The 22,074-nt window shown below is 38.0% G+C and overlaps 1 long non-coding RNA gene across 2 annotated transcripts in view; it reads left to right on the forward strand.

The window, feature by feature from the left end:
• Positions 1 to 14,050: 14,050 nt before the first annotated feature.
• LOC307195400 overlaps positions 14,051 to 22,074 on the forward strand; it is a 108,987-nt gene continuing 100,963 nt past the window's right edge. For both annotated transcript variants that reach the window (XR_013830829.1, XR_013830830.1), the window contains exons 1-2: positions 14,051 to 14,252; positions 15,796 to 15,854. This is a non-coding gene — a long non-coding RNA (uncharacterized lncRNA). The remainder of the gene's footprint in view (positions 14,253 to 15,795; positions 15,855 to 22,074) is intronic.

The raw sequence follows: 22,074 nt of genomic DNA on the forward strand, positions 1-22,074 counted from the left end.
CTGTTTGTTAGTGCAACAGTTTCTAACAGTGAATAGGATCAATTTGATATATTTCATTATCCTTACAAATTGGAAGGAGCTGTTTGGGCCTGCACGGAAATGCTGGTGGCAGTGACAGCCACCCACGAGGCTGAAACATTGAACTTCACAGTTCAGACTTTAGGAACCTCTCTCTGCCAGCAGTCTTGGCATCTTTCTGTCAGATTTTCATTTAAATTGGCACATTTTATTATACAGAGACATAGCATGATTTCTTTAAAACTTGATATTTCTCCTGTTTGTATTCTATTTCTATAGTACAGGTGGAAGTGCCAACTACATCACTGAATAGTATAGTAATCTTAGAGATAAACGTTTGTAGCAGTTTTCAAGAGGGTGAAAATATAGTGAAAGTATATGAATAAAACACTCCCAGTGGATGGCATATAGGAAGTGCCCCCCCAAATGACAGCTACTGTTATTTTTGAGATGTTCTGAATATTTCAATGGCAAACAACACATTTGTTTTTCTTACAAAACAAATAATCTAACATTTGGTTGCCACTCACGAAGAATTCAAATATAATCCGTTTCAAAGGTGCAGAAAGGGGAAAATTACAGGGGATTGAATTGACTATTTATTGCCTTCTCCTTAGGTCTGTGTGATTGAGGAATATGGGTTTTTTGTTTGTTTTGTTTCTTTTCTTTGTTTAATTAGCTATAACCATATTAAGGGATTTCGTTTTGGGTGAGCCTCTGCCTCGTTGAAGTCTAGTCTTCCACAAGATGAGATCAATTCAGAAAGAAAAAGCTTATGAAGACATGCATTGTTTCCTGACTGAACTTAAACAACTATTTTTCTATGTAATAAAGTTTGTGAATAAATCCACTGTTCATTGACTGCAAAGCACGTTTATCTGTACCTTTGGCAATATATTTAACACCAACTCAACAATATGCTGCTGAGGTATTTATTAAGCAAAGAGAACTATGAGTTTGGGTTAGAAGACACATTTTGATCTTTTTGTCCAGGATTCTTTAGACTCTTCCAGTGTGAACTGGGCAGGGCATATTTTCTACAAGACAAATGTGTTGGCTCAATTGTGGCCCAAGTTTGAGGTATCATTAACTTCCTTCAGGCCATTATGTTAGACATTTCCAAAAGGAATAATGTATTCCAAGCGTGACTAAATCACTTCTAATTAAGATCATTAAATTACTTACATTTCAAGAAAGTTTAATAGATGCTTGAGCTGACAGTTTTTAAAGTTCACTATTACTTGATTTTAAGTTAACTGACTCTACTGAAAAGTATGTCGTTACTGATTTAATTTAAATCATTATTAATGATGAATACTTGGAGAGAATTGCCTAACTCATTTCTCACTTGTGTGACCTTGAGCATTTTGTTTAACAATTTAAGCCTTGTATTTCTCAAAAGCAAGTTGGTAAAAATAATAGCATTCCTAGAATGGTAATTTTGAGTAGTAAACCAAGTCAAATAATGTAACATGCTTTGCACAGTGCCAAAATATGTACTCAGTATATTATTTGATGATGATGAAAAAGTATCTTTACCTTAGTGCATTTAAAACATTTTTTGGGTAATTCTCTGAGATAAATCTTACAATGAAAATAAGAAAGAAGCAAAGACAAAAATGAACATATAGAAACATGGCGCCTGGTTCTTTTCAAGCAGCTCTGTGGTCTTTATTACCATCAGGCTAAGGGATAATAGGCAGGAGAGGTGGAGATAAAGTTCTGTCATGAACCTGATCATATTTGAAGTGAGTTCCCTCTGTACATATTTTAAACGTTGAAAACAAAAGCTGCACAGAAATGGTAAAAATAAATTACAATCTAGATTCTAGGTATTATGTTAAAAGAATATTGCTATCACTGGCTCACACATGAGAGCTTCCGTCAGTAAGTCATCCTACTTTCTGTTTTCATTAAGGATTAATCTTGGTACTTCTTGGTAGAATTAAACATTCAAGCTCCAGTGAAGGTGGCTGAAATTTCATTATTTTTATGTCTCATCAAATTATTTACCTTGCCAGGCATTTGCCACCCACTTTTCTTCTGGAATTTCAATTCAAATTTATTTTAAAGAACCAATGTGTTGCCTTCCCTGATGGGAAAAGTGTGTTGGCAGGGATACAGAGGAAAGCAACATGAAAAACTCATTAGCAAAAGAGCATTTGTTTTTGTAATGCCATTTAGGATGTGATAGATTTGATGGGGAAGCACTGATGGAATATACAAGCTTGTAAATCCAGTTTGTAGAAGGAGTCATGACCATTTCTCCAAGGATTCTTACCTCTCATTTGCTGAATTATGGTACCGCATTTGTCTTGTCTCTGTCATGAAATTCACTTGCAAATATTTCAAACACTTAGATTGGTTTTAAGGTAGTCCATTTTTTTTGAGGCTGGGGAATGTTATATTTTATTGTATTAATTTTTGGTATCTCACCCTGAAGTGAATTGAGGATGTTGTCCTGAGACATGAGGTACAGACATGAAATAAGCACGTAGTCCACATCCTCATGTTTCTTTTTTCCCTCTGCCCATTCCTATCACCACCACCAAATGCCCAAAGGACATCTCAGGAAACAGTTCACAAATTGCTAATCTAGGGGTTGTTTTGGTAAAGGTACCTGGGAGGTTTTGAAACGATTAGTGTGATTTCCCACAATACTTTAATATTTCACAATATTTCATTTTGATATTGCATAATTTTATGCTAAACATAATGCAGCAAACTTGGGACACAAAATTACAGTAATTATAATTTCATGCAAATTCATTCAATTATAACATATTCCAGACAATTTTTCCTAATTAGGTAATTAAGGGTATTTGAGGTTGTCAAGAAGATGGTCTCTGGATTCAAAGAGACCTGGGACAAATGTGCGTTTCTCCATTAGCAACCTTGTTAAATTGTCCTACGTGAAGTTCAGCTGGCAATGCTGTGAAATGTCCATAATGATAATGACATTTATACATAGGATTAAATAGGACAGGGCTATAAATCACCTTTCATTTGAGAGAATGGCAAAATCCACAGAATCATCTTCCTCATTTTATCTATGGTCTCTAGAGCAGTGACGACTAAATCATTGCTCATGATATGACCACATGAGCATTAACTCCAGGCCTCATTCGGTCTCACAGGAGCCCTAGCAAAGGTCTTCATGTTACAACCCAGGTCCTAGTTATTACTGGGGAAAGGAAATATGAGAAAATGGACAAGTTACACACATGTGCAGATCTTTGCCTTATTCAAATGTCCCACTAAAATAATAGCACAGGAGTAAAAAAGAATGCACTACAGATCAAAGAACACAAGAGAGGAGACTGCAGCCCATGAGAAGCATCAGTACATTTTTAGAAGTTGGGAAGCAGATGTATTAGCAGTAAGAGGCTTCACAGAGCTGAGAAAGCCGAAATCCAGGGCCAGCAGAAGGCAATGTAATTTAGAAACAAGAAAATTTGCACGGCAGAGCCCTTAAAGTTAAGGAATTAGAAACTCTATAAACCTCAGGATGTGGCAAAGAGTGGGGCAAAAACTAAGACAATTGTTACAGAATTCCTTAAGAAACCCATAGACTTCTTAGAATTTTTTTGTTTTTTCTCACTTGTTCTTATAGACAACTACCCTCTCTGTCAAAATGGCAGGACATTTATTTTCTGCATAATTAGAACTAGACAGAAAAAGGACACCGTGAAGGAGAGTTACCTATCTTATTAAAAATAGAAATTACGTTGAAGTGTATATACTTTAGAAACCTTTCACTATTTCACTTTCTAAGGATATTGAAGTATACTTTCCTTTGGAAAAATTAAATGGCCTAAAGAAAATACCTACAAAGATTGCTTTTTGGCAGAAGTCCAGTGAAACATCTGGGTCCTTACTCAGTCTACTTTGGTTAAGTCCATCAATTGACAAGCTCTTTCCCCAGAACACAGAAATTATAACTGGCATTTTAGTGCCTAAGTAAGAAAAGAAAAGAACTTGAAATAAACAGAAATAATTCATGGAAAAGAAAGCAAAAAAGAAATGATAATATCCTCTGGGAGATAAAAAAGAAAATCTTTCATTCATAAAACAACCACTAGATGCTGTTTTTTTAAGAGAAAAAGAGTTCTTAAATATCACCTGCATTACCTATACAAATGTAGAAAATATAAACATGAAGAAATCTTTCGGAAAGAACAGGTAGAACAGGAAAAAAATGCAGAAAAAAGACAAGAAAATTAGAAGATCATTCCAGGAGGACCCAACATCCAAATAATAGGAATTCCAGCAGGAGAAATCAGGATCTTTCTGAAGAGGGCCTCATCCACGCCTCCTATACACATCATCATTGCTGAGAGGGCCCCTACCATGCAGAGAGGGACATGTGACTTCCTGAAATGCTTCACCTCCATCATCAGGCCTCAAGATAGCACTGGTGTTTTGGTTCACTCTTCTAACAGGTGTCAAGAGCAAACCCCAGAATAAGGGAGGCGGTTTCTAATCCTGTCAGCATGGGTTGACAGGGTTTCATACAGTGGGACCAAACCCAGCTTCCGTAGATCTCCTTGCCTCCATCAACAGGAGTCAACAAATCCCCAGAACTCACTCTCCCCTTTGCCCCTGAATCCAGGGCCTCTCTGCTATTATCTGCCTTGAACCCATAAATATTTATAAATACTATTACATTCTATATTTAAATGTTCATCACTTTTTCCACTGTGCCCTCTGGCTGTCATCGTCCATCACTGGCAAAATGTCATATACATTCTCCCTCGAATACTCTATGCTACATGTTCTCCCCATATGAGTTTTTCTCAACTTCTTGCTCTAACAGAAATCTAGATGCCTCTGATTATCCTGCCTTCCTTGAAGCCCCCCTCAAGTGCTGACTTTGTATCCTACCTGTGAGTAAATGAGAATAAAGGTTCTTACTGTTCCTCAGGGTTGTTTTCAGATATTCTTCTTCCCACTTCCTTAAAATCTTCTATCTTTGAATATCATCTCATTAGATCATATCATCAACTTTGTTGCTATCGTCTAAGAAGCCTTTGTCTCACCCTTCTTTATTTCTTAATAATTTATATTTTGTTCACTGTCATTCTAACATAACTCCCAACTTTGTCCTGTTGATTTCAAAATGTACCTGGATAATATTTCCAATAGCTTTGCCTCTTACTTTCTAGGACTTCTCTCCTTCAATGATCTTGTCTTCATCCTACTCTAACTCTCGTGGTTATACCCTAGAACTTGTTCTTGCCAATAATGCCATCCCTTCCATATTTGCCTACACCTCTCACTGACCACCACCATCATATCATTTCATTTGATTTCATCTAGGTCTCCAACAATGCTTCAACCTGGCCAGGACTTCGAATGCACTGATTACAATTATTCCCTTGCATATAAGTTTACTCCCCTGTCCCCATTCTGCTCTTGCCTGATACATCTCAACCACAGCTGTATCAGACTTTCGGTCTATATCATGCCTGGACTTACAAATGTAGCTAGAGATAAATTCACAACTTAATTTTTCTCATTTTAAATCAGAATCCAAACCTTCAGCTCATCCCAAAATTGAGCAGTAATCATATCATATTACTCTAGTATGGTTCATTCTCTCTCTCACTGTCCTAGAAACCATTTCACAACCTCTCTGCCCTCTAAACGTCTAATACCTCCTCCTTCATCTTCACTCTCAGATGATCCCTTTGCAACCTCCTTTACTTAGAAAATTGAAGCAATAAGTAGAGATTTTCTACATATTATCATCAGTACATCCTTCTGCATCCCATGTTCATTGATCCTATATTCTGTTTCTAATCCATTCAGCAAAATTATTAAGCACCTCCTAATAAGTGAGGGCTTGGGGATACAAACATAAGCAGACATGGTTCTTGTCTTCACAGAGTTCACAGTCTCATTGTTTGGTCCAGTTTTCTTCCGAGAAAGTGGGATTCAATCCTCTTTCTGTCAGAGAACAGATAATGTCAATACCTCTGCCCCTGCTATTTACTCAAGTTTTAGAATTAGCAAACTCCCTTTTCAGGCTTTATCTACCTGACTGCCAAGAGAAGAATAAAATAGAGCATAATTATTCAAATTAGAAAGTATCAAGTTCATCTTATAATCATAAAGAAATAAAGTACGACAGTGTTAATTATTGCCAATGAGTAAGATTGCTGATTGCGAGACGAGTGCTGCTCTTACGGGATGGCTGGTCCCATTATGATGGCATAGTGCCATCTGCTGGATGCCAATTCGGGCTTAAGATGTGATCTATTCAAAGAGAAGCTTCAAGAAGTTGTATAATTGTATTGACAATTTGCTTTCTTAAATCATTCCTGATTTCAAAACTACTCAAAGATTTAACCTTGTTCAAATGAACAAGGAGATTCAATCTGAGACAAGAAACCCAGTATTTCAAAATGAATTATATGAATGTGGTTTTGAGAGCTGGATGGAGCTTTGGAGATGATCTGAATGAAACTATTCAGCATCTTACACATGACAAGACTGAAGTCTAGACACCTTATATGACTTTCACAAGTAATATTATGAACATGTGATGGAGCTGGATCAAGGACTCTCAATCAGTTATCTTTCTTCTACATCTACATTCTCTTCCTTATCTTCCACAGTTAGCCAACTGATACCTTAGGCCCTATATTGTATTACGTAAATTATATCATGTAACTTAAAATTTTTATGAGTGAAGATGAGAGATGTCCTAATCCAAGAGGTGTCCTAAATTTTTCATTTTACTGATGAAAATTGCCTAAGGACACGTTTAGATTTCTTGATTCAGTGCCCAGTCCTCTTTCCTCTACTTAAATGTGGTATTAAAAGATTATCTCAAACACAAAGATGGCTGGCTGGTTAACAATAAAACTCAACAATAAAAATATGTGCAGATAATTAAATTGCATACCTTAATTTCTGACAGATTATAATACCTTTATTTTTAGCCTCTTAAATAACAAATTATAGCTCTGAAGATCTGTGTTATCTCACAAAAGCCAGCATATTATAAATTTAGTTCTCCATTAATTCCTGGAAAAATAACTTCTTGCTGTTGCCAAAGCTATGTTATAGTAACATTAAATGTCAAAGAGTTGCTGCTATATTTTGCTGTTTAAAGATCAAGTTAATGAGATGGGTATACTTGGACATTGGGAAATGTGCAGTTGTATGTTTATCTCTCTTCCAGATCTTACTTGCAAATAGACTGGTGGAAATACATTCAGATGCTATTTGAAGATATTTGTCTCATGAAGCAATAAACATTAGGAAAGGAAAATGGAGAAAGGAGGAATAACCCATGTATTTTAAAGTAATATGTTTATCCCAGTCAATAACTTCTAAAATATATATTCTTATTATTTTATACATTCCAAAAGCATACTAATTCAATTTCAAAACTAGTAATATAAATCTATGTATTCCACAATAGTTTTTTTTTTTTAAATTGCAGGTCTATCTTTTTTTTTTTTAACAACTTTATTGGAGTATAATTGCTTTACAATGGTGTGTTACTTTCTGCTTTATAACAAAGTGAATCAGTTATACATATACATATGTTCTCATATCTCTTCCCTCTTGCATCTCCCTCCCTCCCACTCTCCTTATCCCACCCCTCCAGGCGGTCACAAAGCACGAGCTGATCTTCCTGTACTATGCGGCTGCTTCCCACTAGCTATCTACCTTACGTTCGGTAGTGTATATATGTCCATGCCTCTCTCTCGCTTTGTCACAGCTCACCCTTCCCCCTCCCCATATCCTCAAGTCCATTCCCTAGTAGGTCTGTGTCTTTATTCCTGTCTTACCCCTAGGTTCTTCATGACCTTTTTTTTTTCTTAAATTCCATATATATGTGTTAGCATACAGTATTCGTTTTTCTCTTTCTGACTTACTTCACTCTGTATGACAGATTCTAGGTCCATCCACCTCACTACAAATAACTCAATTTCGTTTCTTTTTGTTGCTGAGTAATATTCCATTGTATATATGTGCCATATCTTCTTTATCCCTTCATCCAATGATGGACACTTAGGTTGTTTCCATCTCCTGGCTATTGTAACTAGAGCTGCAATGAACATTTTGGTACATGACTCTTTTTGAATTATGGTTTTCTCAGGGTATATGCCCAGTAGTGGGATTGCTGGGTCATATGGTAGTTCTATTTTTAGTTTTTTAGGGAACCTCCATACTGTTCTCCATAGTGGCTGTACCAATTCACATTCCCACCAGCAGTGCAAGAGTGTTCTCTTTTCTCCACATCCTCTCCAGCATTTATTGTTTGTAGATTTTTTGATGATGGCCATTCTGACTGGTGTGAGATGATATCTCATTGTAGTTTTGATTTGCATTTCTCTAATGATTAATGAAGTTGAGCATTCTTTCATGTGTTTGTTGCCAGTCTATATATCTTCTTTGGAGAAATGTCTATTTAGGTCTTCTGCCCATTTTTGGATTGGGTTGTTTCATTTTTTGTTATTGAGCTACATGAGCTGCTTATAAATTTTGGACATTAATCCTTTGTCAGTTGCTTCATTTGCAAATATTTTCTCCCACTCTGAGGGTTGTCTTTTGGTCCTGTTTATGGTTTCCTTTGCTGAGCAAGAGCTTTGAAGTTTCATTAGGTCCCATTTGTTTATTTTTGTTTTTATTTCCATTTCTCTGGGAGTTGGGTCAAAAAGGATCTTGCTGTGATTTATGTCATAGTGTTCTGCCTATGTTTTCCTCTAAGAGTTTGATAGTTTCTGGCCTTACATTTAGGTCTTTAATACATTTTGAGCTTATTTTTGTGTATGGTGTTAGGGAGTGATCTAATCTCATATTTTTACATGTACCTGTCCAGTTTTCCCAGCACCACTTATTGAAGAGGCTGTCCTTTCTCCACTGTACATTTCTGCCTCTTTATCAAAGATAAGGAGACCATATGTGCCTGGGTTTATCTCTGGGCTTTCTATCCTGTTCCATTGATCTATCTTTTTGTTTTTGTGCCAGTACCATACTGTCTTTATTGTTGTAGCTTTGTAGTATAGTCTGAAGTCAGGGAGCCTGATTCCTCCAGCTCCATTTTTTGTTCTCAAGATTGCTTTGGCTATTGGGGTCTTTTGTGTTTCCATAAAAATTGTGAATTTTTTTGTTCTAGTTCTGTGAAAAATGCCAGTGGTAGTTTGATACGGATTGCATTGAATCTGTAGATTGCTTTGGGTAGTAGAGTCATTTTCACAATGTTGATTCTTCCAAGCCAAGAACATGGTATATCTCTCCATCTATTTGTATCATCTTTAATTTCTTTCATCAGTGTCTTATAATTTCTGCATACAGGTCTTTTGTCTCCTTAGGTAGGTTTATTCCTATTTTATTCTTTTTGTTGCAATGGTAAATGGGAATGTTTTCTTGATTTCACTTTCAGATTTGTCATCATTAGTGTATAGGAATGCCAGAGATTTCTGTGCATTAATTTTGTATCCTGCTACTTTACCAGATTCATTGATTAGCTCTAGTAGTTTTCTCATAGCATCTTTAGGATTCTCTATGTATAGTATCATGTCATCTGCAAACAGTGACAGCTTTACTTCTTCTTTTCCGATTTGGATTCCTTTTATTTCCTTTTCTTCTCTGATTGCTGTGGCTAAAACTTCCAAAACTATGTTGAATAAGAGTGGTGAGAGGGGACAACCATGTCTTGTTCCTGATCTTAGTGTTAATGCTTTCAGTTTTTCACCATTGGCTGTGGGTTTGTCATATATGGCCTTTATTATGTTCAGGAAAGTTCCCTCTATGCCTACTTTCTGCAGGGTTTTTATCATAAATTGGGTGTTGAATTTTGTTGAAAGCTTTCTCTGCATCTATTGAGATGATCATATGGTTTTGCTCCTTCAGTTTGTTAATATGGTTTATCACATTGATTGATTTGCATATATTGAAGAATCCTTGCATTCCTGGAATAAACCCCACTTGATCATGGTGTATGATCCTTTTAATGTGCTGTTGGATTCTGTTTGCTAGTATTTTGTTGAGGATTTTTGCATCTATGTTCATCAGTGATATTGGCCTGTAGTTTTCTTTCTTTGTGACATCCTTGTCTGGTTTTGGTATCAAGGTGATGGTGGCCACATAGAATGAGTTTGGGAGTGTTCCTTCCTCTGCTATATTTTGGAAGAGTTTGAGAAGGATAGGTGTTAGCTCTTCTTTAAATGTTCGATAGAATTCGCCTGTGAAGCCGTCTAGTCCTGGGCTTTTGTTTGTTGGAAGATTTTTAATCACAGTTTCAATTTCAGTGCTTGTGATTGGTCTGTTCATATTTTCTATTTCTTCCTGATTCAGCCTTGGATTGTTGTGCATTTCTAAGAATTTGTCCATTTCTTCCAGGTTGTCCATTTTATTGGCATAGAGTTGCTTGTAGTAATCTCTCATGATCTTTTGTATTTCTGCAGTGTCAGTTGTTACGTCTCCTTTTTCATTTTTAATTCTATTGATTTGAGTCTTCTCCCTTTTTTTCTTGATGAGTCTGGCTAATGGTTTATCAATTTTGTTTATGTTCTCAAAGAACCAGCTTTTAGTTTTTTTGATCTTTGCTATCGTTTCCTTCATTTCTTTTTCATTTATTTCTGATCTGATTTTTATGATTTCTTTCCTTCTGCTAACTTTGGGGTTCTTTGTTCTTCTTTCTCTAATTGCTTTAGGTGCAAGGTTAGGTTGTTTTTTTGAGATTTTTCCTGTTTCTCAAGGTAGGATTGTATTGCTATAAACATCCCTCTTAGAACTGCTTTTGCTGCATCCCATAGGTTTTGGGTGGTTGTGTCTCCATTGTCATTTTTTTCTAGGTATTTTTTGATTTCCTCTTTGATTTCTTCAGTGATCACTTCTTTATTAAGTAGTGTATTGTTTAGCCTCCATATGTTTGTATTTTTTACAGATCTTTTCCTGTAATTGATATCTAGTCTCATAGCGTTGTGGTCGGAAAAGATACTTGATACGATGTCAATTTTCTTAAACTTACCAAGGCTTGATTTGTGACCCAAGATATGATCTATCCTGGAAAATGTTCCATGAGCACTTGAGAAAAATGTGTATTCTTTTGTTTTTGGATGGAATGTCCCATAAATATCAGTTAAGTCCATCTTGTTTAATGTATCATTTAAAGCTTGTGTTTCCTTATTTATTTTCATTTTGGATGATCTGTCCATTGGTGAAAGTGGGGTGTTAAAGTCCCCTACTATGAATGTGTTACTGTCAATTTCCCCTTTTATGGCTGTTAGTATTTGCCTTATGTATTGAGGTGATCCTATGTTGGGTGCATAAATATTTACAATTGTTATATCTTCTTCTTGGATCGATCCCTTGATCATTATGTAGTGTCCTTCTTCGTCTCTTCCAACAGTCTTTATTTTAAAGTCTATTTTGTCTGATATGAGAATTGCTACTCCAGCTTTCTTTTGGTTTCCATTTGCATGGAATATCTTTTTCCATCCCCTCACTTTCAGTCTGTATGTGTCTCTAGGTCTGAAGTGGGTCTCTTGTAGACAGCATATATATGGGTCTTGTTTTTGTATGCATTCAGCCAATCTGTGTCTTTTGGTGGGAGCATTTAGTCCATTTACATTTAAGGTAATTATCGATATGTATGTTCCTATTCCCATTTTCTTAATTGTTTTGGGTTTGTTATTGTAGGTCTTTTCCTTCTCTTGTGTTTCTTGCCTAGAGAAGATCCTTTAGCATTTGTTGTAAAGCTGGTTTGGTGGTGCTGAACTCTCTCAGCTTTTGCTTGTCTGTAAAGGTTTTAATTTCTCCATGGAATCTGAATGAGATCCTTGCTGGGTAGAGTAATCTTGGTTGCAGGTTTTTCTCCTTCATCACTTTAAATATGTCCTGCCAGTCCCTTCTGGCTTGCAGAGTTTCTGCTGAAAGGTCAGCTGTTAACCTTATGGGGATTCCCTTGTGTGTTATTTGTTGTTTTCCCTTGCTGCTTTTAATATGTTTTCTTTGTATTTAATTTTCGACAGTTTGATTAATATGTGTCTTGGCGTATTTCTCCTCGGATTTATCCTGTATGGGACTCTCTGTGCTTCCTGGACTTGATTAACTATTTCATTTCCCATATTAGGGAAGTTTTCAACTATAATCTCTTCAAATACTTTCTCAGTCCCTTTCTTTTTCTCTTCTTCTTCTGGAACCCCGATAATTCAAATGTTGGTGCATTTAATGTTGTCCCAGAGGTCTCTGAGACTGTCCTCAGTTCTTTTCATACTTCTTTCTTTATTCTGCTCTGCAGTAGTTATTTCTACTATTTTATCTTCCAGGTCACCTATCGTTCTCCTGCCTCAGTTATTCTGCTATTGATCCCATCTAGAGTATTTTTAGTTTCATTTATTGTGTTGTTCATCGTTGTTTGTTTCATCTTTAGTTCTTCTATGTCCTTGTTAAATGTTTCTTGCATTTTGTCTATTCTATTTCCAAGATTTTGGATCATGTTTACTATCATTATTCTGAATTCTTTTTCAGGTAGACTGCCTATTTCCTCTTCATTTGTTAGGTCTGGTAGGTTTTTATCTTGCTCCTTCATCTGCTGTGTGTTTTTCTGTCTTCTCATTTTGCTTCTATTACTGTGTTTGGGGACTCCTTTTTTCAGGCTGCAGGTTTGTAGTTCACGTTGTTTTTGGTGTCTGTCCCCAGTTGCTAAGGTTGGTTCAGTGGGTTGTGTAGGCTTCCTGGTGGAGGGGACTAGTGCCTGTGTTCTGGTGGATGAGGCTGGATCTTGTATTTCTGGTGGGAAGGTCCACGTGTGGTGGTGTGTTTTGGGGTGTCTGTGGCCTTATAATGATTTTAGGCAGTCTCTCTGCTAATGGGTGGGGTTGTGTTCCTGTCTTGCTAGATGTTTGGCATAGGGTGTCCAGCACTGTAGCTTGCTGGTCGTTGAGTGAAGCTGGGTGCTGGTGTTGAGATGGAAATCTCTGGGATATTTTCACCATTTGATATTATGTGGAGCTGTGAGGTCTCTTGTGGACCAGTGTCCTGAAGTTGGCTCTCCCACCTCAGAGGCACAGCACTGACTCCTGGCTGCAGCACCAAGAGCCTTTCATCCACACGGCTCAGAATAAAAGGGAGAAATAGTAGAAAGAAAGAATTAGTAGAAGAAGAAAGAAAGAAAGAAGAAAGAAAGAAAGAAAGAGGGAAAGAACGGAGGGAGGGAGGGAGGGAGGAAGGAAGGAAGGAGGGAAGGAAGGAAAAAAGAAAGAAGATAAAGTAAAATAAAATAAGATAAAATATAATAAAGTTGTTAAAATAAAAAATAATTATTAAGAAAAAAAAGTTTTTTAAAGGACGGATAGAACCCTAGGACAAATGGTGGAAGCAAAGCTATACAGACAAAATCTCACACAGAAGCATACACATACACACTCACAAAAAGAGGAAAAGGGGAAAAAAATCATAAATCTTGCTATCAAATTCCACCTCCTGAATTTGGGATGATTCGTTGTCTATTCATGTATTCCACAGATGCAGGGTACATCAAGTTGATTGTGGAGCTTTAATCCGCTGCTCCTGAGGCTGCTGGGAGAGATTTCCCTTTCTCTTCTTTGTTCTCACAGCTCCCAGGGGCTCAGCTTTGGATTTGGCCCCGCCTGTGCGTGTAGGTCGCCGGAGGGCGTCTGTTCTTCGCGCAGACAGGACAGGGTTAAAGAAGCCGCTGAGTCAGGGGCTCTGGCTCACTCAGGCCGGGGAGAGGGAGGGGCACGGAGTGCGGGGCGGGCCTGCGGCCGGCAGAGGCCTGCGTGACGTTGCACCAGCCTGAGGCGCGCTGTGCGTTCTCCCGGCGGAGTTGTCACTGGATCCCGGGACCCTGGCAGTGGCGGGCTGCACAGGCTCCCTGGAAGGGGGGTGTGAATAGTAACCTGAGGCTTCTTGGTGGCGGCAGCAGCAGCCTTAGCGTCTCATGCCCGTCTCTGCAGTCTGCGCTTTTAGCCGCGGCTCGCACCTGTCTCTGGAGCTCCTTTAGGCGGCGCTGTTAATCCCCTCTCCTCACGCACCAGGAAACAAAGAGGGAAGAAAAAGTCTCTTGCCTCTTCGGCAGGTCCAGACTTTTCCCCGGACTCCCTCCCGGCTAGCCGTGGTGCACCAACCCCCTGCAGGCTGTGTTCACGCCGCCAACCCCAGTCCTCTCCCGGCGCTCCGACCGAGGCCCGAGCCTCAACTCCAGGCCCCGCCCGCTCGGCGGTTGAGCAGACAAGCCTCTCGGCCTGGTGAGTGCCGGTCGGCCCTGATCCTCTGTGCGGGAATCTCTCCGCTTTGCCCCCCGCACCCCTGTTGCTGTGCTCTCCTCCGTGGCTCTGAAGCTTCCCCCCTCCGCCACCCGCAGTCTCCGCCCGCGAGGGGTTTCCTAGCGTGTGGAAAGCTTTCCTCCTTCACAGCTCCCTCCCACTGGTGCAGGTCCCGTCCCTATCCTTTTGTCCCTGTTTACTCTTTTTTCTTTTGCCCTACCCAGGTACGTGGTGGTGGTGGTGGGGGGGTTTCTTGCCTTTTGGGAGGTCTGAGGTCTTCTGCCAGCGTTCAGTAGGTGTTTTGTAGGAGTTGTTCCACGTGTAGATGTATTTCTGGTGTATCTGCGGGGAGGAAGGTGATCTCCGCGTCTTACTCTTCCACCATCTTCCCCTCGTCCCACTCCACAGTCGTTTTTAAAATTCCTACCACATGTTGAGCACCTGCCAGTGATGCTAGGAGCTGTCATTACCTAAATAAAAGTGCCCAAGAAACTCACTGCACAGGGCAGGGACATGACAGTTAGCTGACCATAGGAAATTTTTTGACGTTTTAAGATTATGGAAAAATCCCTCCTAATCCTGAATAAGAATCCTCTCCTGGTTTTTCTTTTATATATGTCTGTTTTATTGAATGATATCCTTCTTGAAGCTGGCCAGCTCTAGACCTCCAGGGCATATGTGAGATACAAAAAAAAAAAAAAAGGAAATTTTCCATTCCTCATTTATTTTCCTTAACATTTGCTTATCTAGCTATTGTTTATTTTACAATATTAGTGATTTATAAAGGTTGCTTTCTTTAGGTAAATCTGGATATAGGTAATCATACAAATATTTAGCTTTTCTTCCATGTAACGGTCTTTCAAGAGTCAGTGTGGTGCAGTACGATCCTCATTTTATTCACCAACTAGAGGCTTCGTGAATTGTTCCAATTCTGCAAATCTATCCAGCACTAGATGTGTTCTTAACCAGTCTTTTGGTTGAAGTCTCTTATTAAAATTAAATGATTTTTAAAAGTTGGTCTCAGCCTTCTGGTTCAGGACTACTGGGGCAGTGGGAAGCAGGCTTACATAACAGAACAAAACTGGCCCCAACCACCTATATGTAGCAACCAAGGACTTCATTCATAAACCTGATTGATAGGCAAAGACTACCAGAATTTTGAAGGAGATCAACAGCACTAAAAGACCAAGATAAATAAACAGAATAATTATTCCTTGAGGAAAGAGAGCTAATTGGGCAAGAGGAGGCTAAATTTTCTAATTGGTATTCTTGATCTGTCACCTGTGTTTTAATCAGCATTTGCTGTGATTTTCACTGAGATTGAGCAAATTTTTATATTCTTATAGGTCATTTGTGTGTTCTCTTCTGTGACTTCCTTGAATATATTGTTTGGTAATGTCTTGGCTGCACTACACATATTTAATTACCCCAGAGAAAAAGGGTTTACTTGTTTGTTTTTGTTCTTTTTTTTTTTGCTTATTTAATTTTAGAGCTCACTTGATTTTCCCCTCTCTCTTTCTGCTAGGTCTTTTTTTTTGGCCGCGCTGGGTCTTCATTGCCACGTTCAGGCTTTCTTTGGTTGAGGTGAGTGGGGGCTACTGTTTGTTGCAGTGTGTGGGCTCCTCATTGCGGTGGCTTCTCTTGTTGAGGAGCATGGGTTCTAGGCAGGCAGCCTTCAGTATTTGCAGCACGCGGGCCCGAGAGCATGTGGGCTTCAGGAGTTGTGGCGCATGGGCTCAGTAGTTGTGGTGCAGGGGCTTAGTTGCCCCATGGCATGTGGGATCTTCCTGGACCAGAGACGGAAACCATGTCCCCTGCATTGGCAGGCAGATTCTTAACCACTGGACCACCAGGGAAGTCCCCTCTGCTGGGTCTTGAACCAATATTCTTTCTCTAAGGACAATACTCTTCTTCAAAGGACTGTACCCTTTATGTTATAATATAGGAGTCATTTTTGACTGGCTTTGATGGAAAAGGAGGCTTCCTTATTGGAGTTCCAATTAAAAACAGCTTCCCAAAGCGCAGAAAAAATAATTCAGAATTCTCCACGTAGTTCTGTTAAACGTCCTCCCCTGGTTGTTCTATTTGAGGTCCTTCTTACATAACCATTTTACAGTCAACATCAGTGCAGGTGCTACACATGCCCTAAGACATTCTTCACTAGATATGCTTGAGTCCATCAGTGGTTTTTAAAGAAGAGAGTGGGAGGAGGGAGGGAGGAAGAGAGGGAGGAGGAATAGAAAGAGAGAGAGAGGTATTTGTGTAGAGCTTGCAGGCTCTGGATTGTTGGATAATTTAGAAGTAGTCATTTGGGTACAAAGAATACACAGAATAATGGTAACTATTACATATTTTATATCCAGTCCAAAACTAGGCAATAAAAGAAAACTTTGGTGTCTCTAGAAAGGATGGTCCCCTACAACTCACCTAATCTTTATTCTTCATTTAACATCATTGGAAAGGTTCTTCATATAATGAGATGATTAAGAGGGCAGTCCCTGCATTTGGATCTCAGATGTGTCCTTTTAGGTAAATCACTTAACTTCTCAGAATCTCAGCTTCTTTGTCTGTGAAAGGGGGATAACAATAGTATATACTTTGTAGGGTAGCTGTTGATTAAATTTATGAGAACAATGCTTAGAACATATTAATCACTCTGTGAGGGTAGCATATTGCTATTTTCTTTAAGATTGCTACCAGACTGAGGTAAATAGACAAATATTCAACTATCAGTTTTAAAAGGTATTTAAATATCTGTTTAATTTTGTTGTAAATTAAAGGGAGTGATTTAAAATTAGTGACAGTAAATTTCGTAGAAATCTCATTTGGTTTTATTTATTCTGTAATATAGAAAAAATAATATTTCTAACACCCCTGTTGAAAATTAGCTCTTTAATCTATATACTTGTAAACTGCACCATTCCAATTATTTTAGATAGTTAAGCACATTTAAATAATATGTTTTCTAATAAGATTCCCTCAGGTTGTTGTTATATTAAACAGTTAAGATATTCTTTGTTGTTTAAAGTTTACTATAGCATAGCACAACAGAACTAATATGGCCTATGTTTAATAGCTCATGGTTTAAACAAGTTCTAAATATGACTCAGTGCTTCTGTTAGGTTGGATTTAGAATCAGGTCCAGATTTCAAGACTTATTTTTAAAGATACTGTTTTACTCGGTGACTTTAATAATTCTAATTTTTTGTTTCACTTGTTAGAATTTTTGAAGTGCTACTTTGAGTATAACATATAACATGTATCTATTATTGTATTTGGTTTGTAAATCTCTGAAGATGTCATTTATATAGGAGAATATAGTTGAACTAGTAATTTTGCCTTTTAATTTCATATGGAAAAGACTACCTTTGGGGACAGCCCTTTGATTTGAGAATGACATCCTTTTCTTCAGTATTTAACGTCAGTTGAAGCTCTGACATCCTTTTGATTTTGGTTTATCTGAAGCTTTTGTTTAGGGTTTCTGGTTTTCTGAATACCGTGTTGGTTTCTTGCTTGCTCTTTTGCTGTCTAAAATACGTTTTTTATTTGGATTATATTTCACTTAGTTTTCTTTAGCTCCTCATATAAATAAAATGGCTACTTGGCCCATCCATCTCCACTCCCTTTTTATGAGGTTTTGTTGAAGCAATATTCAGGGGTGATAAACCAACTGTTCCAGACATCTGCATTCATAAACATTTGGAAATAATCAGGAAAAACAACCTTTGGAAAAGCTCTGCCCTTATTCTCCTTCTGTTGCTGGCTCCTCTCTGCTTTTCAATAAGCCCTTCCCATTTGCCTTTGGAAACAAAACTTCCTGAACTGTTACTCACTGAGTTATTCCACACATATTCCTGCCTCAAAGACCACCTTGGTGATACTTCCTTTCCCTACTCATTCTCTCTTGAATCTGGGATTCAACTCACTGTTGGCTGGTTAATGGAGAAGAAAAGAAAATGTGTGTTGACCTTTAGGGGGAGGAAGAGGCAAGGGATGAAAGAAATCTTTGAACACAAGTCAGGAACTTTTTAATTATAGGTATTTATAAGAAAAAAAAGTAGCAATATTAATACAGGCTTAATTATATTGATAAAGCCTTGGTTAAGAGTATAAACTGAGGAGTCTTTGCAGTGATAACAGACTGAGCCTAAGTGCTAATGTAACGGAAGAAGTGGGACAAAGGAGGATAGCAATAATTATTTTCCTGGACAATTTTGTATTATGCAATTTTTCTATGGGGTGACAGTGTCTCTGCTTGCCGCTAGTGCCAAGTACTTTATTGTTGACCCTCCTGTCTTCTCATTCAAAGAAATTCTAGTCTTTGACACAGAATGTCACAAGGTTGCCTGTGTTGCACATTCTAGTGTTTAGGGTCCCTGCGAATTGCGAGGCCAGTACAGAAGGATCAGTATACTGTGCTTCGTTTATCACATCTAGTTAGCATGTCTGGTTTGTGGTAGACTGGCCAATGGATCTTCTTTCTTTCCCTCTGCCTGACTTCTTTATTCTCTGTGACCAACCAGAGGCTGTTAATAATGTCCTAAGAATTATATGTGGGTTTTAGTGAGAAACAAAGGCTCCACTTAAGCTTCTCGTTGAAAATGTACACCAAAATTGTCCTTCTGGACATTATCCCAGCTAATTATATGTTTGTGCTTTAAATTCTATTTATGTTAGTTGGATATAAATCTCTCAGAAACCAATTAGTGATACTGAGCAGGATGCTGTGGGGCTTCTGGGCACAAAAGCCTTTCTGTGTCCCCCATTTCTTGATTACAGGAAATAGGCTTCATTCAGCCTCCATGACCTTCCCCGATTTCCAACAAGCAGGTTCAAACAGTTGCTAATTAGGGAAGGCAGGGGATGTAGAGACAAGGGAGGAACAGTCAAAAAAAAAAAAAAAAAAAAAATGCGGCCTTGGGGCTGGGTCCTTGTTCCCCATCAAGGGATATACGTAACAATATCTTTGAGCAGTTTTGTGGGTACTGAAACCTCCACCAGGTGGGAGAAGTGAACTGTGTGGTGCCCACAAGCACGTAGACCTCAGACTGGTAGGAACCAGAAGATTGATGATGCTGACTTCCACTTACCTCACCACCAACCAAGCAGAAGAATGTGCATGAGCTGATCATTCCCTTTTTGAACCATTCCTATAAAACTCCTCACTACCCCCTCCAGGTCAGGACACACAGTTCTGAGGGCATTAGGGTGCTGTGGCCCCCTTTGCCTGGCAAAGCAATAAAGCTAGTCTTTTCTACTCTGCCCAGAACTCTGTCTCCGAGATTTAATTTGGTGTCACGGTACAAAGGATGGATTCGGCTTCATTAGCATGATTGTTAATAAGCAAACCCCAAATGGGAGATATCTGTGTTTGTGGCTTTCTTAGATAATACATATATATATATATATATATATATATATATATATATATATATTTCTAAGATTTTTATGCAAATTTTTTTTTTTTTTTTTTTCTGGTACGTGGGCCTCTCACTGTCGTGCCCTCTCCCGTTGCGGAGCACAGGCTCCGGACGCGCAGGCTCAGCGGCCATGGCTCACCGGCCTAGCCGCTCCGCGGCACGAACCCGTGTCCCCTGCATCGGCAGGCGGACTCTCAACCACTGCGCCACCAGGGAAGCCCTGCAAATTTTTAATTATGAAAATATTCTTTTATAATTGTATCAAAAAGCTTTGGTTTGTATATGCCAAATATTATTTTTTTCTTTTACGTTTCTGTGATGTTTAAACATATGCTTGGTTGGAGATTGTGTCCAATTCCTTGGGTCCAGAAATGTTCATTAGCTTCTTTGCAGGGAGTAAAAGTAATTCTGCCTTATGCACGTGTTTAGTTTCCACCAGAGAGAGAAAGAATATTTTCAGTAGATAGAATTACATTCTATGTCTTTAAGAAAAAACTGTGAGAATAATTATGAGAAGATAGCCTAATTCTGCAAGCCACTAAATACATTTTCAAAATAGCAGGGAATTTATTATTTATTTATTTTAAATATTGTGATGCATTAATAAAATAAACATATACAAAGTGAATGTTTATTAGCAATAGTAGGGCAGTAGTGGTTACAAGTGCAGATGACATTTTGGTTCTCAGTCTGCTAAGTCTTGTTACCTGACATTTTTCTGGACTTTGGAGTATAAGGAATGATATTTATTGGTCTCTTCTAACATCATCCCAAGAACTTTCACTGTGAAAAGAAGAAGAGGGGAAGACAGAATGATAGTCATCTAGGTTTAAAATTATTATTATTACTTTAAATAGGCAAGACTTAAGCATTTTAAATGCTGATTGAAAGGATTCAGATATTATAATAGAGGTATTGAAAGTACAATTGGTAAAGTGATACCTTAAGGTTATTTTAATTATTTGCATAGGAGCAGAATTACCTCTTCTTTTGAATAAGAAGAAATGGTTGAGGACACAAACAATTACTTGTGTAAAAATTAAGCAATTTTCAGTATGGTGGTTTCTGCATGATTTTCCCTATAGAGAAGGAAACAATATTATTTCAGAGTTATGAAGGCTGTGATGATTGTTGAATTAAAGCTAAATATTTGGAATCAGCCCAGTGAGAATTCAGAAAGAGAGTTGTCTAAGGATAGAAAAAAAATGGGTAATATTAAGGCCCAATTGAGACCAGACACTATGGATCTCTTCTTCTGTAAGACTGTAAAATGCTCCACCTTCCCTTTATTTTATGCCCTGGATTTAGTGAGATAATGAAGCCGAATCCAGAGGGGGTAGTGAGAAGTTTTATGGTAATGGTTCAAAGAGGGCGTCATCAACTTGTGGACATTCTTCTGATTGGTTGGTGGTGAGGTAAGTGAGACTCAGCATCATCAACCTTCTGGTTCCAAAGGTCTGGGGTTTCCTTGCTTGTGGCAGCATACAGTTAACTTCTCCCACCTGGTGGGGCTTTCAGTATCTGCAGAACAGTTCAAGGATATTGTTATGTATATCCCTTGATGGGGAACCAGAACCTTGTCTCAAGATTGCACTATTGTTTCTGTCAACTGTTCCTCCCTAGTTTCTTCCCTTCCCTTCCCTAATTAGCAACTGTTTGAACCTGCTTGTTGGAAATCAGGGAAGGTCATGGCTGAATGAAGCCTATTTCCTGTAATCAAGAAATGGGGGACACAGAAAGGCTTTTGTGCCCAGGAGCACCCCAGTATCATACTTGGTATCAATAATCTGAGCTATTAAAGAATAGTAATATCATCTTGGCATTATTATTCAATGATCATGGTTAACCTTATTAGGTGTTTAGTATGCACTATTCATAGCTCTAAGCACTTATAAGTATTAAATAATTTAATCCTTACAAACAAACCTGTGAGATAGTTATGAGCTCAATATTATTATTATATGTATTATTATTTTATATATAATATATTATATTATATATATAATATATTATTATTATTTTTGTATAGTGTATATTTCCTCTAAGGTTTATATTAATATTTGAATTGAGCTTTATAATAGTTTAAAATATATTAGACTTTAGATCACTTTTATTGATTTCACTGACCACTTTTTTAAAAATTTCACATTTCATTGTTTTTCAGATCATTGTTTTTATTAATTTCTGGTTTCTCTGGAATATTTTTGACAGAATTTTATTTATGAGAATACATGGGAAACTTACATCATTGACTATGTCTAAGAATGTCCTCAAACATGAATAATAGCTCGATTTAAAATTGAATTTTTAAAATAAATATTGTCCATTTGAAATGTGTTCTAGCATTGTTACAGTGGGTGAATCATCTGGAGCCAATCCAGTTT

This window comes from Stenella coeruleoalba, assembly GCF_951394435.1.
Source record: "Stenella coeruleoalba genome assembly, chromosome: 12".
NCBI classification, from domain to species: Eukaryota; Metazoa; Chordata; class Mammalia; order Artiodactyla; family Delphinidae; genus Stenella; species Stenella coeruleoalba.